General features: G+C 37.0%; 1 pseudogene; it reads left to right on the top strand.

The window, feature by feature from the left end:
• The first annotated feature begins 6,511 nt into the window (after positions 1-6,511).
• On the top strand, positions 6,512-7,572 carry LOC138385715 (actin-related protein 2/3 complex subunit 1A pseudogene; annotated as a pseudogene).
• Positions 7,573-19,923: the final 12,351 nt, after the last annotated feature.

Below are 19,923 nucleotides of genomic sequence, written 5' to 3'. Positions count from 1 at the left end.
CGGGCATGGTGGTGCATGCCTGTAGTCCCAGCTACTCGGGAGGCTGAGACAGGAGGATTGCTTGAGCTCAGGAGTTTGAGGTTGCTGTGAGCTAGGCTGACGCCACGGCACTCACTCTAGCCTGGGCAACAGAGTGAGACTCTGTCTCAAAAAAAAAAAAAAAAAAAGAAAAAAAAAAAGAACACCCATATTTATCATCCTCAAGAAACAGTTGAAAGATAATTATTGCAGTAAAAGCCACTTAAAGTTTTCCTGGGCTGTTATTTTCATTCCCCTCTACATGTGGCTCTCCAATTTTCCCAGCACAATTTATTGAATATGGGATTCTTTACCCAGTGTATATTTTTGTCTGCTTTGTCAAAGATCAGTTGGTTGTAGGTATATGGTTTTATTTCTGGATTTCTACCCTGTTCCCTTGCTCTATATGTCTACTTCTTCTATACCAGTACAATGCTGCTTTGGTTACTATAGCCTTGCAGTATAATTTGAAGTCAGGTAATGTGATGCCTCAATATTTCTTCTTTTTGCGTAGGACTATTCAGGCTCTTTTTTGGTTCCATATGAAATTTAGGATTGTATTTTCTAATTCTGTGAGAAATGACATAGTTATTTTGTTAGGGATTGCATTGAATGTGTAGATTGCTTTGGGCAGTATGGGTATTTTAACAATATTGGTTCTTCCAATTCATGGGCATGGAAATGTTTTTCCATTTCTTTGTGTCATCAATGGTTGCTTTCCACAGTGTTTTATAGTCCTCCTATAGAGATCCTTTCACCTCCTTGGTTAAGTATATTCCTGGGTATTCGATTTTATTTTGCAGCTATTGTAAATGGTATTGAGTTATTGATCTGATTTCTCAGCTTGACTGTTATTATGTGTAGAAATGCTACTGATTTGTGTACATTAATTTTGTAAGCTGAGACTTTACTGAATTTATTTTTCAATTCTAGGAGTCTTTTGGAGGAATATTTAGGCTTTTCTAGATATAAGACCATGTCATCGGCAGACAGGGATAGTTTGACTTCCTCTTTTCCTATATGGATGTCCTTTACTTCTGTCTTTTGCCTGATTGCTCTGGCTAGGACTTCTAGTAAGTACTATGTTGAATAGAAGTGGCAAGAGTGGGCATCCTTGGCTTTTTCCAGTTCTTAAAAGGAATTCTTTCAAGTTTACCCCATTCAGTATGATGTTGGCAGTGGGTTTGTCATATATGGCTTTTGTTATTTTGAGGTATGTTCCTTCTATGCCTAGTTTGTTAAGGGTTTTTATTATGAAGGGTGCTGGATTTTATCAAATGCTTTTTCTGCAACAATTGGGATGATCATATGCTTTTCATTTTTAATTCTGTTTATGTGGTGAATTACATTTATTGATTTGCATATGTCAAATCATCCTTGCATCCCTGGGTTGAAACTCAATTGATTATGGTGAATTTTTTTTGAAGTGCTGCTGGATTTGATTTCCTAGTGTTTTGTTGAGAATTTTTGTTTCTATGTTCATGAGGGATATTGTTCTTTAGTTTTCTTTTTTTGTTGTGTTCTTTCTTAGCTTTGGTATCAGTATGATACTGGCTTCATAGAATGAGTTAGGGAGAATTCCTTCCTTCTCCAAGTTATGGAAAACTTTCAGTAGGATAGATAGTAGTTCTTTGTAGGTCTGGTAGAATTTGGCTGTGAATCCATCTGGTTTGGGGCTTTTTTGGGGTGAGGTTTTTTATTACTGATTCTATCTAGTTACTTGATATTGGTTTGTTCAAGAGTTCTATTCCTTCCTTATTCAAACTTGGAAGGTTGTATGTTTCCAAAAATTTATCCATTTCCTCTAGATTCTGTAATTTGTGTACACAGAGGTATTTGTAAGTGTCTTTGATGATCTTTTGTATTTCTGTGTTATCATTTGGAATGTCTCCTTTTTCATTTCTGATTGAGCTTATTTGAATCCTCTCCCTTCTTTTCTTAGTTAATCTAGCTAGCTCTCTGTTGACTTTGTTTATCTTCTCAAAAATAAACAAAGTCGTTTATCTTTTTTGGTTTCAATTTCATTTAGTTCTGCTCTAATCTTTGTTTTTCTTGTCTTCTGCTGGCTTTGGGTCTGCTTGTTCTTGTTTTTCTAGTTCCCTGAAGTGAGGCATCAGGTTGTTAATTTGTGATCTTTCTGTCTTTTTGATGTAGGCATTTAGTGCTATGAACTTCCTTCTTATCACTGCTTTTACTGTATCCCAGGGATTTTGTTAGCTTGTGTTACCATTGTCATTCAATTCAAAAATTTTTTTTTATTTCCATCTTGATTTCATCATTGATCAAAAGATCATTTAGCAGCAGATTGTTTAAGTTCCACATATTTGTATAGTTTTGAGAGTTCCTTTTGAAATTGATTTCTAGTTTTATTCTACTGTGGTCTGAGAAGATACATGGTATGGTTTCAGTTTTCTTTTTAAATTTGATAAGTACCAATTTTTAACAATTGTTTATGCTCTTTGTTCTCATCATAAGTAAGATCTTACTGTTATCATTTTGCCTGTTTTGAAAAAAGGTAAATTAGACAGACTTCATAAACTTTTAATTTTTGGCTGTCTTTTCCAAAAAAAATACAGAAAAATTGAAAGAAAAACATAAAATACATAAGAAAATATTTATCCTTCATAGAATAAAGCTGTATAGGAGAAAGAAAGAAAGCAATTCATTAAATATAACCATCTATTGAACATTTATGTCCAAAGCCCTGGCATTAAACATTGTACTGTATACATTGATAAATAAGAAAAGTCCTGGACTGTAAGAAGATAGACTAGAAAAGGAAATAAGACATGAATTCAAGCTACTACAAGGTGAAAAGTTTTGTAGTGGTTCATTTGAGGAAAATATATCCGAATGGAAGAATTAGAAATGACTGCAGAGGAAGTAGAATTTGTGCCTGAAGGACAAAAAGCTATAGGGAGAAATTATTATAGAGAAACTTCTGGAAGTGGTAAACACAAAGCATGCATTTGGTACACAAAATATTTCAGTTTGGTTGGTATACAGGATGTGAAAAAGAGAATCTTTAGAGATAATTTAAAGAGGCAAATGTTCATTGAGTCATGATCATGGAGAAGCTGAATGCTGGATACTGTATCAAATAGACAAATATACTGTATCAAATAGACAAATATACTGTATCAAATAGACAGCTGGGACCCCAAAATTGTTTTGATCATAAGAGCAACATAAACATTGTTTTTGGAAAACTAGAAGAAATATTGACATAAGAAGAGATTAGATGTGGAATCCAGGTGGTTGATTTTGCAATACCCCAGAGACAGGTTGGAGAGCCCTGCACCAGGAGATAGCAGCAATGACATTGAGAAAGTTTACAGGAAATGTGCTCTAGAAGCAGAATTCATGGTACCTGGCAATACAGGTGTAGGTAGCAAGGGAAAGAGAGAGAGAAAGAGAGAGAGGTCAAGGAAATCTGAAAATATGGGCCTAGAGTTTAGGAGATGATAGTAATACAATCAGAATTGGAGAATTCAGAAATGTCGAACATTTGGAGACAGATTGATGTGTCAAAATGATGAGTTTAATACACATTTATATTTTAAAGAAATATTTATTAATATCCTATTAGGTACCAGAAACTGTGCTAAGTGATGTGGATAAAATGATAAGTGCAAACAGATAGATTATAGTCTATTGGAGAAGACATCTGTGCTGTTTGATAATAGAAACAAATATAAACTTAAAAGTATAACAAGTATGAGAAACACTGTAAAGAGGAGATACCTAGTTACAATTGAGGCTTTAATAAAAAGGAGTACTTCTAGTGCTTCTAGGGGTAGTGCTTCCCCCACAAAAATGACTCTTTTTTGGGGGGAGGGTCAGAGTCTCACTCTCTTGCCTGGGCTAAAGTGCTGTGGCATCAGTCTAACTCACAACAACCTCAAACTTCTAGGCTCAATCGATCCTCCTGGCTCAGCCTCCCAAGTAGCTGGGACTAAAGGCATGCGCCACCATGCCCAGATAATTTTTCTATTTTTAGTAGAGATGGGGTCTCACTCTTGCTCAGGCTGGTCTTGAACTCCTGATCTCAAGCAATCCTCCCACCTTGGCCTCCCAGAGTGCTAGGGTTACAGGCATGAGCCACCACACCCAGCCTTACTAAAATGACTCTTAAACTGAAATGTGAAGGACAAGTACCAGGAGTCACATAGAAGAAGAGGGCAGTAAAAGATCTTTCAAAACAAAGATTGTGTGCTGTAAAAACAACCACCATCACCACCACAGTACCTTGTGGAAAGAAGTAGGAAGATGGCTGTGTAAGAAATGGAAGGATGGTCATGTGGCTATAAGTAGAGGGTGAGGGAAGGGGAGGTGTGCTCCTAGACAAGAGAGGCAAGAAAGAGTTAGACCATGCAGATCCTTATAGTTGGCGTTAAAGGGTGTATTACCCAAAGAGCAACAGGATAATATTAAAAAATTTTAAGCATGACAGTATCATAATCAGAGGATGAAGTGGTAATATAGACCAGTGTGGCAGTGGAAAACAGGGGAAAAGTGAACTCATTAAAGAATATTTCAGAGATAGAAGAGTAGCATTTTATGATGGATTGGAAATTGTACATTAGAGAGAAGGAAGGGCCAGGGTAACTTCTATATTTCTGTATTGCTCAATGTGATGAATGAGATGGACATAAGTGGAAAAGGTCTACAAGCTATGAGGTGAGTTTTGGACATATGCAATTAAGGTACCAAGAAGATTTCTGAATAGACATATCCATAGCTATTAAAAATGAAAAATAGGTATTTCTGAGGTTGGTTAAAGGTGAAGATAAAGACATGAAAGTCATTGGCAGGAAAGTGATAGTTGAAGCCAGTAGAACAGATGAAACACTAAAGCAGAGTACAGAATGAGGTGAGAGAGATCAAAGACAGAACTTTAAGAGATATCCACAAGAGAAAACAGAAGGAAGACAATCCTGAGAAGCAGGCAGGGAAGGAATAATCACAGAGATAGGAGTAGATGCTAAATAATGAAGCACCCTAGAGTTTTATGAAAACTTAATTGCCCATATTATTTGTGTCCAATACTTGTTACTTATTTAATGATACAAACAGCATCAAGATGTACAAACAATGCCTTTGGTTGTCTTCTAGACTTCCTCTCCTGCCTCTCTCTCTCTCTCTCTCTCTCACACACACACACACACACACACACGTACACACACACACTCCTGCTTCCCCACTATGTTAGGGAAGTATGAGTTACATGGTTTTAAAAGTTATTTTTTATTATCCTCAATAATAGGTATGTATTTAGACCAAGAGTTTCAGGCTATTTTCTATGGAGATCTAAAAAACACAAATACCAGAAAAATTACCTCTAGCATCAAGTGTCAAGAAGCTGTAGCATTGTTTGTCTGAGGGTAACTTGTTGAGATATTGTGGCATGGAGCCAGTTTAACTCAACAATGGGTTGTAGTGGCAATGTAACAACAAAGTCACTGGGCTTATATGAAAACTATAAAAGGATATTTGCTGTATTGTTCTTGCCCTTGGAATGCTCCTTCCTTCCTTTCCTGTTTTGTTGCTGCAATAGGATGTCAGCTTAAATTTACTGTCATTATTGTCACTTGGCCAATGAATATTATGAAACGTGGTAGGCATCCAATGTTATACGAGTCCATGAGCAGGCAATCTGAAGTCTGACTCCTCTAAAGAAGTTGTCTGATTGGCTGAATGTTCTTGGAATACAAATGTGGCAGCAAAATTTTTCTTTTTTCCCCCCAAATGAAGTGAACCCTCCAAAATCGCTTTGTATCTTACACAAAAGTTATGGCCTTTGAGAAATACAATTTACTTTCTCACAATTTTTCAAAATTAGTCTACAGATTTAGATAGCACCCTGAAATTACATGGAAATTTTTCTAAAAATAGTAACAACAAAGATCTATTTTCACAGGAAACAAATGCAAGATAGGGTTTCTTAATGGCAGCACTATTGACATTTTAGACAAGATCATTCTGTGTTGTGGGGTTTGTTCTGTGCATTGTAGGCTATTTAGCAGCATCCCTGGATTCTCTCCTCTAGCTGTTAGTAGTACTCCCCACTCCCACAAGAAGTGATAATCAAAGGTTTCTCCAGACATCGCCAAATGTCCTTCCAGGGGTAAAATCACCAGGTTGAGAACCACTGGCTTAAGAGAAGTGCCTCAATATAAAGCAAAAATAAATAGAATTTGTAAAATACGTATATCTCTATATATAGATATATAGACACATGCACACACACACACACACACACACACTGTAATCATGATTTAAATTTCCCTTTGTACTTTCTGTCATTATGTGATACAATTATACCTAAAGGTCCTCTGCCCGTGCCCACGGAGGCTGTTCGCTTCTACTGACCAGAGTCCACGAATTCTCTGCTCCGATCCCGTCCGCACTGCCCCCACCCCAGCTTCCTATTCTTTGAAAACACTAAGAATAATGTCCCTACATCAGTTTTTACTAGAGCCAATCACCTGTCATGACTGGAACAGGGATGGTACTCAAATTGCCCTTGGCCCCAATAATAACGAAGTACACATCTATAAGGAAAACGGGAGCCCGTGGGTGAAAGCTCATGACCTCAAGGACCACAGCGCGCACGTAACAGGTATTAACTGGGCTCCCAAGAGCGACCGCATTGTCACTTGCGGGGCAGACCTCGGTGCCTGTCTGGAGCCAGAAAGATGGTGTCTGGAAGCCGGCCCTGGTGACCCTGAGCATTAATCGCACAGCCACTTTTGTGAAGCGGTCCCCGCTAGAGAACGAAGTTGCTGTGGGAAGTGGAGCAGGACTCATTTCTGTTTGTTACCCGAGTCTGAAAATGACTGTTGGGTAAGCAAGGGCATTAAAACGCCGATTGGCTCCACAGTCCCCAGCTTGGATTGGCATCCCAACAATGTTTTGCTGGTAGAGGATCACGTGACTTCAAATGCAGAGTGTTTTCTGCGTATATTATAGAAGTGAATGAAAAGCCAGCCAGTACACCCTGGGGCAGCAAGATGCCTTTGGTCAGCTGATGTCAGAGTTTGGGGACAGTGGCACAGGCGGCTGGGTCCATGGGGACAGCTTTTCCGTCAGTAGGAGCCGCCAGGCCTGGGTCAGTCACGACAGTGCTGTATCTATTGCTGAGGCCTCAAAAAGTGTCAGGTCTCCACTATGAAAACAGAGTTCCTGCCGCTCCGGAGTGTATCGTGTGTCTCGGACAACAGCGCTGTGGCTGCGGGCCACGCCAACTGCCCAATGCTCTTTACGGCGACCGCGGCTGCTTGACCTTTGTCTCCGAGTTATACAGTCCAAAACAGTAGCATCCAGTAGCGTGTCTGCTGGGAACGTTTCCGCAACGTGAACAAGAGGGACACCACCGAGGACCACAATACAGCCGTGGAGACGCTGTGCCAGATTAGCATCACTCAAGTGTCCATTTATGAGGTGAACAAGCAAGATTGTCGCAAATTTTATACTGCTGGCATCCATGGAGCCATGACAATTTGGGATTTCAAGACCTTGGAGTCTTCTACCCAGGGCTTCCAGATAACATGAAGCTGAGTGAGCCTCTGCCATCTAGCACGACAAATGGTGTGGGTGACCGTAGCTCTGCCATTGGATGGTGAGGAAAGCCAGCCCCTAGGAAACACTGAAAACACATTCCGTGCAAATGTGTGGTTTTGTTTGAGGATAAAATTGGTGAAAGTGTTGGGTTTTTTAAAAGCAGTGATTTATTTATTTATTTTTTGCCATTCTTGACCAAAACTTCTCTTTAAATAGTTTATTACAGAAAACTGTCACACTAACTTAAAGGAAAGGGTGAGGAAGATATGTAAATTGTCCATTGGGGGGGGGAAAGAATAAAGGAAAACCTTTAAATAGTAAAATCATCTACTTATAGTAATAATTTTCTAATCTTTCTTATCCTAATGAAAAATTAGATAAGCTTTCTGAAGTGGTGTTTTAAATTTTCTGTAGTGTTTTCAATTTTGTATACCAGTTTTATTCATTTATTTTTTTCATTCATTCAATAAGTATTTCCCTCCATGCTGCAGGCATTAGGTGTTGAGAATAAAATAATGCACGAGATAAGCAAGGTTGCTGCTGCTCTAATAGAGTTTAAATCCTAATGAAGGAAAACACAGTGCACAAATAACATTCTATAAGGCACAGTATCCATACAGTTTGATGTGACTAAGCATGAATGGACAAACAATGTTGGCCTGTTTTTGCAAATAAAGTTTTATCCGAACACAGCCACACTCATTTGTTTACATATTTGTCTATTGCTACTTTCCTGCTGCAACACCAAGGTCAATTAGCTGTGATGGAAAACATATGGCTTGCTAAGCCTAAAATATTTGCTATCTAGTATTTTATAGAAAAAGTTTGTAGACTTCTGTAATAGAGTAAGATTGGGTGGTAACTTTTGATCGAGTAATTGGAGAACAACATTCTGCAAAGATGACACTTGAACTGATAGATAACTAGAATGAATCAGTCTTGAGAACATGAAGGGGAAGAGTAGACAAAGCACAGCTTCTCCTTTGGCAAGAATGAGCTAGTGTGGTTGAGGAATAGGGATGGTCAGAGATGAGATGTGAAGGATAATGCGGGCCAGATCATCTTGGGCTTGGTAGGTAATACTAGAGATGAGGGTTTTTACTTCAAGTGAGATAGGAAGCTGAATAAGATTTGAAAGTTTTTTGTGATGTGACCTAAGTTACATTTTATCACGAATAATAGGCTGTTCTGTAGAGAATGGGATATAAGAAATTAAGGGAGATCAACTAGGAGGCTAATAGTCAAGCCAAGAGACAATGATCACTTGGGCTAGACTGTTGATAGTAAAGTTGGAGAGAGAAAAAATTTTGGATAAATTTTAGAACTAGAATTGACATGATTTGTCAGTAAGGTAGATGAGAAGGATAAAGAAAAAAACAAAATCAAGAAAAATTCCTAGAGTTTTTGTCTTAAGTATTTTCATGGTTTGCAATGCTGTTTATTGACATGCGGATCACATGGGAGGAAGTGGGTTTGAGAGTTCATGATATCAGAAGTTCCGTTTTGGTTCTATTAAACATCCATGTGGAAATATCAAGTAGATATTTAGGTGCATGATTCTGGAGTTTCAGGGAGAAGTCAGAGTTGGAATTAAATATTTAGAATGATCTATAGATGGTATTTAAGCCCATGAGAGAGGATGAGGTCATTTAAAGAGATGTCAGGAGAGCAGGTCAGTTCCACATTTAGAGATCAACTATAAGAGAAGGATTCAGCAGATGACAACAAGAAGGAGTACTAGTGAAGACGGAGTAAAACTAGGAAACTGTGCTTTCCTGGAATTGTCATTTGGTGAACAGAATACTCTATTGTCTTGTGAGCCCAACTGTTTATGATCCCACTTTACAAGAAACTGAGAGTTAATGAGATTGGGTGACTAAAGGTACAAATCAGTACAGTGAGGACTAAACTCAGATCTTCTTATTCATCTAGCATAAAGAACTCTTCTAACCATCTGAGGTAGACACTTGGTTTATGTCCAGTTAGCATCTCTTTGAGGAACTATCTCCTCACTTCATTCTCACTCCACGTGGCTGGAGTGAAGCCCCCTAAGCAGATCTTCAACCTTATGGCTCCAGTAGCTGTGTTGGGGATGAATTAATGATACAAGCCAAGCTAACCAGTCTTCCTCAGGAGTTTCTTTGAAGTGTTGGGTGGGAGACTCTTTTCACAGTGGTAATAAGCTGTGAAAATGAAGAAAGCCTAGAACTGCGAATGGTTAACTTGCTACCACAAGGGGAGAGACTGCTTAAAAATAGGAACAGCATTGAGGCAACATGGTAGTTGTGGGAGTACCTGGAAACTCAGCTGGGCCTCAGGATAAAAGCACAACTCCCCACAACCCACCCCCCTCCATTATTTTACTTATGCTGGTTTGAGTTGGCTTTTACCATTTGAACCCCCCAAATTTCTAGCACAATACTTTGTCTTGTTTATCTGTGTACACCAGCATACTTCCATTTGTATATAAAAGGTGCTCCATAAATATTCATTAATAAAATTCAAAAGTGAATATTTAATGATAACATGACCTGATTTAAAATTAAGCAGTACATTTAGCTATTTAAGATAAAAGTATTAAAGGATTTTACAACTTTTTCCTCCTATTACTATTCAAAAACATATAGTTTTCTGAGAAAAATAATTTCAACCAAGATTGTTGACCTTTTCAAAATACGTTGAGAAGTAAATGATTTAACTATTTTTAAAAAAATTTAAGACTACTCTCTTATTTTTTCCTCTCCCCTTTATTTTCATAGTTTGGTGAACTATTTTCATAGTTTCATATTGATATAATCAGTATTGCCATTGTTATTATAATTTTTCTCCTGAAAATTCTGTTTCTTTAAACCTTCATTGATATTTTTTGTGAGTGAAGATAATCATTAATAGAAGTACTGGTCTTCTATTGTGTGGAGGAAAAATAGGATTTTCAACTAATCCTCATTCCATTGTAATTAGAATGAAATATCTGATTTCTATATTCAACTGTAAATATAACGGCCATTATGTTGGTGTTTCTTTTTTTCCCCCCTTTCTGAAATTATTGACACTGTTACCTGTTTTATTACCAAAGGGAAAGTAATCCACTATTTTCTGGGACTACCTTAAGTACAAAGGTAGTGAAATTTTAGCTCTCTAATCTTTACTTTTAAGCTCCAACCTTCAGAGCCTGTAAATATTATGATTCTATCTACCAGAGTCTCTACACCTGTAATGTTTTTAATCAGAAATTGTAATGAATTTGGTTTGTGGCTATAAACAAGGTGCACGCCACTGAAATACATGACCACCATTCTCCATAGTTAACTTTAGTCACTAAATAATTTATTTCCTCTACTCCTGTGTCTTTTCTCCTTCATCAAAAGTTATTATTTCAAGTTCTATTTGTAGTTTGTCCGGCCTAATCTGATCCAGCTTTGTTTTTTATATGCCCGGTTATTAATCAAATTTACACGGATCTATAAGTTTCCTCAGCATATCTCTCAGCATATCTCCCCAATTTTTTTCACTATTTGGATCAAGGTAGCATTTACTGAATACTTATTTTCACACCTTGTGCTTTAATGACTATACTTAACTCCTCTTCTATTTCTATGTGGGTTTTTATGATATAAGCATTACCGAGGCCTCTTTGGAATAAATTCCATCCAGTTTAGTCCATTTCAGACTTCAAGTAAACATTTTTGGTTTCACAGCAGTAAGCTTCCTTATCAAGTTAAGAATTATATATTAAAAGCTGCTATGTATGAAAGAATACAAATCTAAAATATACAATCATAAGAATATTCTCTGAAATCCTGATTTAGCATGTCTCTTCAATTATGTGTTGTATATGTTGTAAAATGTCTCTTGAATTTCTATTCCTTATTAAAGCTTAACTTTTGATGACACCTCAAGAAAAATATTGAGCCATTCTTAATAGGCTTACCCATTTCAGGCATTAGCTAAATGTCATCTGATGGCTTGTGTTATATAAATGTCAAATTTAATCAGTAGGAGAAATTATCTGAAGTGGATTTGAAGACTCCTCCTTTGATCCTAGTGAAGAGATCTTTTAAGGTAGACTTGACAAACTTTCTTAGATTTGGGTCTGCTACTATGCTAAGTGGTCCTATACATCTGTGGTCCCCAGTCCTTGAGTCACAGACTGGGACCAGTTGGGTCTGTGGGCTGTTACAACCAGGCTGCACAGCAGAGGTGAGTGGAGGTTGAGCAAGCAAAGCTTCATCTGCATTTATAGCTGCTCCCCATCACTGGCATCACTGCCTGAGCTCTGCCTCCTGTCAGATCATCGGCGGCATTAGATTCTTCATTATGGTGAGTTATGTAATTATTTTATTATATATTACAATATAATAAGTGCACAATAAATAAATGATCCCCAACCCCCATCCGAGGAAAAATTGTCTTCCATGAAACTGGTCCCTGGCACCAGAAAGGTTGGGGATTGCTGCTGTACATCACTAGGGTGTGTGTGTATGTGTGTGTGCTTGTTTTAACCGATGAGTGATGATAAAGTTACAATTAATAACTTCATTTAAGCAATCAACAAGATGGGTAAAAAAAAATTAACTGTGTAGCATTTTAGATGAAATACACTTGAACTTAAATAAATGAGCCATGTACCACATTGGTGGCATAGACATCTGCCTTAATAAACTTGGTAAAATGACCAAGTCCAACTATGCTCTATAATGAGACTGTATCTGCAAGAGTATTCATATCTGATCATCATATTTTAAGAGAGCAACTTGAAGTGCTGCCAGAGAAGAAACACCAAAGGGTGAAGAGATAGAAAGCAAATAACTTGAAGACTAATTTAAGAAACTAATTTATTATATAGTAGAAGGTACAATGAACTATAAGTTATCATATCAATAATTTATACTAAAGAACAACAGAAGGTACAGTAAACTATATCTTGTCATATTAATATACTATGAAGAGTCTGGGTGGTGGCTCATGCCTGTAATCCTAGCATTCAGGGAGGCTGAGGCAGGAGGATCACTTGAGGCCAGGAGTTTGACACCAGCCTGAGCAAGAGTGAGATGCTGTCTCTACTAAAAATAGAAAAATTAGCTGGGTGTGGTGGTGCATACCTGTAGTCCAAGCTACTCGGGAGGCTGAGACAGGAGAATTGCTTCCGCCCAGGAATTTGAGGTTGCAGTGAGCTCCGATGATGCCACTGCACTCTAGCCTGGGTGACAGAGCTATATACACACACACACACACACACACACACACACACACTATGAAGAGTTTTCTGCCAAAAGGAAGACTGCATTTTTCCTTATGGCTGCAAGGTGCAGAACTGAGGTCACTGAAGTATATCTGAGTATATAGATTTTGCCTTTTTGTAAGGGACAGCTTTCTTCTCATAATCAGAAGTACCCAAACGAGAATGGAATATTCTCCTAGCATGTTTAAGCAAAGGCTGTTGTATCACAAACTGGGATTGTATTTGGAATTGAACCCAGGGATTCTCTATCCTATTTCCCTGTCTATCCAAGTGATGATTATTTAACCTGATATTGTTAAATATTGTGACATAGAAGGCGGCAGTGAATCTTTATGAAAAAGACTTCTTTATGATGTAATATGGTCTCAAACCTAGGTGTATAAAAATGAACTCATAACCTCAATTCTGTTCCTCTCTTTAGTTACCTATTTTTATCAAAGATATATATATGTATACATACACACACAAACATATATATACACATATGTAGATAAATATGTTGTTTTTTAACTTTCTTTTTAGACCATATTCAATAAGAATCAAAGTCACAATTCTTCTTTTAAAAAACGTGTCTGATGTCCATTCTTTTAATTTCTTTTTACTGACAGAGCTACCACATTATTCCAGACCCTAAACCACTCAAATCTAAATCAGATCTATACCTTCTTAATGTCTTCATTTCCATATTTTCTTAGATATTCTACCATACTAATAATGTGTCCCTCAAATACTGATTTTATTTTACGTTTCCCCTCTTTGATAATCTTTAAAATTGCCTTTGACTACAGAACTGGCACAAACTCCGAATTACAAAATTCACAACTTCCCATAACTTACTTTTTACCCCAACTTTTAATCCTCATCTCTGAACTTGCATTTTCTTCCCTCAATATTCTTGAAAGTCTAGCTTACTCTCTCTCTTGCCAAAGTTAAATACCCATTTTGTTCTTACTTTCCAGGGGGCAGTGCAATTATATATTTGTGTTATGTACGTGTTGAAATAGACTAGTAACACTCACTTTGCGATGTGTATGGGAGAAGCTCCAGATGTGTACCATAGCTGTGTTCATTTTTTACCAATGATCTGGTTTAATTGCACATATATAATCACAATTCCACAACATTTATTTCCTACAACATTAGACCCTTAAAAAACATGTGGCAATTCTCTTTCAATATTCATAGGTGGGAGGAAATCCTTCCATTAGGTGCTTTAAGGCTGAAGAAGCAGAGGACAAGGTATTCACAAAGGAATTTAGAAAAGAAGCTTGCTTGAAAGCTTGATAAGCCAAGGTAGCAACTGAGTTTATTTTTTAGCTCTGCTAAGGAATAGCTAATTTCATGCAAGAATTACCTTACACCTGACCCAGAGCAAACACTCTGGCTATTCTTTATGTACATTGAAGCAACAGAATTGTTTCATGCTTTAAAAACCAAGTAAGGAAGAACAGGAGAAAAAGAAAAGAGACTTATATGGTACTGAACAGTTTTGCTTTTTTTTTTTTTTTTGGCAGATTTATTTGTAACTGAAAAAAAAAAAAAAAGGCTGTCAAGACATTTAGAAACTAGGAAGAATTGAAGTCGTTATTCTCCTCAAGAATTTTTATAAACATTTTTTCTAATGTTCCTTTAGGAAATTGACTAACTTTAGCAGATGGTAGTTGGATCTCTCTCTCTCTCTCTCTCTCTCTGCTGTTGACATTCAACACAGTCTACTCATTTACCCTTTTATGTATATTAAAAAAAAATCAATGTTCACGATTTTGATGGCCTTCTCAGCAATCTTTTTGTGACCTGTACGAGTAAGATGAAAATTGAAAATAGGTCATTTAGAGAGCAGATGTAGGGAAAGGAGAAGAGTAGGAAATCAGTCGTTTCATCACCCTAGTCCTTTCCCAAAGGCTGTCAAAAGTGCTGCCTTTTATTTTCAAATTCATTTTTCTTCATATTCAGATGCAACTTACCTGGTAAGAAAGACTTTGATCTATGTTTCATAGGTAACCATTAATATTATTCACATGAATACTCTTTCTCATTCTGTAGAAAATAAAATCTGCTCAAAGCTCCTGACCTCATCCTGCCTCTTGTCCTTGCCAGCTGGTCATGAAATTATTTATATACATATATATTTTTTTCTTTTTGAGACAGAGTGTCGCTCTGTTGGCTAGGATATAGTGGCATCATCATAGCTCTCTGCAACCTTGAACTTCTAGGCTCAAGGGATTTTCCTGCCTCAGCCTCCAGAGTAGCTGGGACTACAGGTGAGTACCAGCATGCCTGGCTAATATTTTCCTATTTTTTGTGGAGATGGGGTCTCACTCTTTCTCAGGCTGGTCTTGAACTTCTGGCCTCGAGTGATCCTCCTGCCTTGACCTCCTTGTGTGCTAGGATTACAGGCATGAGCCACTTCACCCAGCCATGAAGTTATATTTTAAAAGTATATCTGTTTCTTCCTCAATATCGAAGATTAAATAGCAAAATGAAGCCTTATTTTATTTTTAATTATTAGGGGTACATAATAGTTGTATATCTTTATAGGGTACATGTGAGGTTTTGACACAGGACCTTCCCTTTTAATATTGGAAATAGACATTTTCTCCTAGTCAATAGGCAAAACACAAAAACAAAACACGACAAGAAAATAAAAAGTATACAAGCAGACTAAGTGACTTCCTGTTAGAGAGGTATTTGGTTGGGTAGGGGTGTACATAATCAAAATTATCAACCCTACCCAAGCCTGACACTGGCATAAAACATTACTCAATAAAGACATCCTGCTATTCTTGAGTAAAATGTTAACTATTATATTTGGGGAAAGCTAATATGTCAAGCTCATATAACTATCATCGTGAGAAAATTTGTCATAATTTTTCAGCAGTCAATTGGAGTTTAGGGGAGGGGGAGAGAGAGAAAAAGAACTGCCTAAAAAAAGGTGACACAATCTGAGTAAAATGTGTACAGTGTGGGTAAGCTCTTACATTAAAGAGCATAGAGAGGTAAGTCGTAGAAACTCAAACTTGGTTAGGTAAAGCATGTATAGTCAGATGGGCTTGGTCAGATTTGTGTCTCTAAACATAGAAAAGGTACAGTAAAAAAATATATATGGTATTTATGATTTTATGTTATTATAACACTGTCCGTTATTAACCAAAATGTCAGTATGTGGCACATGACTGTACGTGCATGTATTGCCCTTTGTTTACTCACAGAGATTTCGTTTTTTTCATTCTCATATGACGAGATGCCCTTTAATTTCTTTCTTTCTAAATTCTTTCTCAACATACACACTCATGCTTAAATTTCTCTCATTGCAAGACTTTGCCTTCCTCCATCCATCCCTTCCTGACCTGCGTTTATGCTATAGGTACTGTCTAAATTCTCTTCCCCATGTTTATACAGATATCTTAAAAGACTGATCTCTACATTGTCATTTTTCACTTGACCCATTCTTTTCAACCCACTTTTGAGTTGACATTGTTCCCACTAAGGTCACAAATGATCTCCCAGTTATTAACTCCTACAGATGTTTTGTAATCATTTTTTTAAATATTTTTAATTTCACCATATTATGGGAGTACAAATGTTTAGTTTACATATATAGCCTTTGCCTCACCCAAGTCAGAGCTTCAAGTGTGTCCATCCCCCAGACGGTGTCCATCCCCCACTAGGTGTGTATATGTACCCATTCCCTCCTCCCCCTCCCATCTGCCTGACCCCCAATGAATGTTATTACTATATGTGCACGTAAGTATTGATAAGTTAATACCAATTTGATTGTGAGTACATGTGGTGCTTGTTTTTCCATTCTTGGGATACTTCACTTAGTAGAACGGGCTACAGCTCTATCCAGGATAATACAGGAGGTGCTAGATCACCATTGTTTTTTGTGGCTAAATAGTACTCCATGGTATACATATACCACATTTTATTAATCCATTCATGTATTGATGAGCACTTGGATTGATTCCACATCTTTGCAATTGTGAATTATGCTGCTATAAACATTCTAATGCAGATGTCTTTTTTTAATAGAATGTCTTTTGGTCCTTTGGATAGATATCCAGTGATGGGATTGCTGGATCAAATGGTAGATCTACCTGTAGCTTGTTGAGGTATCTCCATTTACTTTCCACAGAGGTTGTACTAGTTTGCAGTCCCACCGGCAGTGTATGAGTATTCCTATCTCTCCGCATCCACGCCAACATTTATTATTTTGGAACTTTTTGATAAAGGCCATTCTCATTAGAGATATGTGATATCTCATTGTGGTTTTGATTTGCATTTCCCTGATGATTAGAGATGTTGAGCATTTTTCATATATTTCTTGGCCATAAGTCTATCTTCTTTTGAAAAGTTTCTATTCATTTCCTTTCCCCACTTTTTGATAGGGTTGTTTGATTTTTTTCTTGCTGATTTTCCTGAGTTTTATATAGATTCTAGTTATCAGCCCTTTATTGGATGTGCAACATGTAATATTTTCTCCCATTCTGTAGGTTATCTGTTTGCTCTCGTGATAGTGTCCTTGGCTGCGCAGAAGCTTTTTAAAAACTGGACCCCTTTATTTCATTTGAAACTGTTGCTTGTTCCATGGAAATACTGATACTGGAAACTTCCTTATTTTCCAGCATATCACACTTAACTGGTTTCTTTTGTTAATTCTCTATTTTGTCCTCTGTCTTTTTGTGATCCTTTTTCTTCTGCTTTTCTCTGAATGTTGGTCCTTAGGGTTCAACTCTCAACTCAGTGTTCTTAGGGAAGGGAGACCTTTACGGTTTAATAACTCTCAGGTATTACTCAGTTGTCAATGTTGCCAAAACCTATGATTACTTATGTCTAATCATCTAAGGTGTACTTATGTGTTTCCATAGATGCCTTACATTCTCTATTTTCAAAATTAAATTCATTCTCCCCTTCCCTGAAATAGATTGTTCTTTGATATTCTCTATGCCAGTTGTTGAGGCTTTTACTCAGCCATTAAAACTAGCCATATTGGCAGTCATTCTTGACTCCTCTGTCTTCTGCATATCTCATATTCCTGTAACTATCAGTGACTACTAAATTAACTAATCAGTGGCTCTCAGCCTCAGGTGCTAACTAGTATCACCTGGAGAGCTTTAAAAATACCTTAGATCAATTAAAACAGAATCTCTGGGAGTATGTTATTCTAATATGCAGAAAGGATTAGAAACAACTTTTCTCAGTATTTCTCAAATATGTCAGTTTTTTTTTTTTACCTCTATTATCACTGCCCCATCTCAGATCATCATCATCACTTAATACATATATTCTAATTGGCCACTCTGCCTACAGTGTTATTCCTCTCCAATCCATTATCAATCTGACTATCAGGGTGAACATTCTCAAATATTAATGTTAGAATGTCTTCTCCCTTGTCTCTTCTGTTTCTATATACTTCCCCCCCCCCACCAAAGCCCCTAGGCTTAAAATTCTCCAATGTCTTCCCATGAAAAAGGATCCAATCCAAGTTCTTTAATCGGGCACATGAAGCCCTATTTTAACTTACACATCAGTTGCCTCCTTTTGCCTCTTGTTTGCCATTCTCTACTTGCCACAAAATGGAATTGTTTATTCTCTATTCATACATAGATGTTTTATTTCTTTTATGCCTTTGCTCATGAGCTCTCCTTTGGCTAGAACAACTCTCTTATGATTGACTATTAATCCTACTTATCTTATATGTCTTGATTTAGTAACCACTTTAAACTGGGTTGGGTGCCTTTCCTCTGTTTCTCATAATGATCTCTGGCTACGGAAATCACTGCTTTTACCACTTGAGTTTACAATGATTTCTTTAAGTTCCTGCTTTCTGTTTGGCAATAATCAACAGTGTTTAATCATCTTTGTATTTTCTGGTATCCAGCATAATACTTAGTATATTTTAGATGCTCAAAAGGGGCTTATTAAATAAATGAATGAAAGGGCAGTTAGAAATCATAGCTGTTTAAAAATACAGATGACTAATAAATTTTGTCTCTTAAAACAATCAAGAGATTTAAAATAGAAAAGAATCATATTGTACATTGAGGATGGGAACTTGAAAATCAGTAGGGAAAACTTTGTGTAGATTTAGAATATATTAGATCTCTATTGGCATTGTTAGAGTTACTTTTGGAGGTAATTTTCTTCTGATTTATATAATACATTCACTGGGGATCTTTGTGCCTTTAATTTGGCTTCTTGAGTAAAAAAATAAATATATAACTGGTCTCTGTTAACATCAGTCTGAGTAACGGTTAATTTCTCACACAATTACATCATATTTATATTACAAATTAATCTCTGGTTAATTTGGGATTATTACCTATATCTTTTAGGGTCCAATAACCCTGGATAAATTTGCCAATTTCCAGATCTGGCAAAATGAGTGATGTGATCAGTGACAAGATCCTCTTTAGCTTTAAAATTTCTGAATTTATATTTTTAATTGAAAAATAAAAAGTATATGTTCTATTAGTTTAGTATAATCCAAAATTCATGGGGAGTGTAGAAAAATTATTATAAATTCTTTCAAATTTTATATTTTTCACACAAAATCTTGAGGGAAAAGAAACTTGTCCATATTTTTCTGAATCAAGACTTGGTAAGCGGCCGGGCGCGGTGGCTCACGCCTGTAATCCTAGCACTCTGGGAGGCCGAGGCGGGTGGATTGCTCAAGGTCAGGAGTTCGAGACCAGCCTGAGCGAGACCCCCGTCTCTACTAAAAATAGAAAGAAATTATATGGACAACTAAAAATATATATAGAAAAAATTAGCTGGGCATGGTGGCGCATGCCTGTAGTCCCAGCTACTCGGGAGGCTGAGGCAGTAGGATCGCTTAAGCCCAGGAGTTTGAGGTTGCTGTGAGCTAAGCTGACGCCACGGCACTCACTCTAGCCTGGGCAACAAAGTGAGACTCTGTCTCAACAAAAAAAAAAAAAAAAAAAAGACTTGGTAAGAAATGATTTCTGAAGTTTTCATTTATTTTTCAAAAATGTTATTGTTTAATTTGAAATAAACTTTAGGGTGGAAATCTATTAGATAAGTTGTTTACCTAATTTTGCCCATTCTTGACTCTGTGATGCTGATTGGTCAGGATTACT

Source organism: Eulemur rufifrons, chromosome 7 (genome assembly GCF_041146395.1).
Source record: "Eulemur rufifrons isolate Redbay chromosome 7, OSU_ERuf_1, whole genome shotgun sequence".
NCBI classification, from domain to species: Eukaryota; Metazoa; Chordata; class Mammalia; order Primates; family Lemuridae; genus Eulemur; species Eulemur rufifrons.
This window is presented reverse-complemented; position numbering and strand designations above follow the sequence as displayed.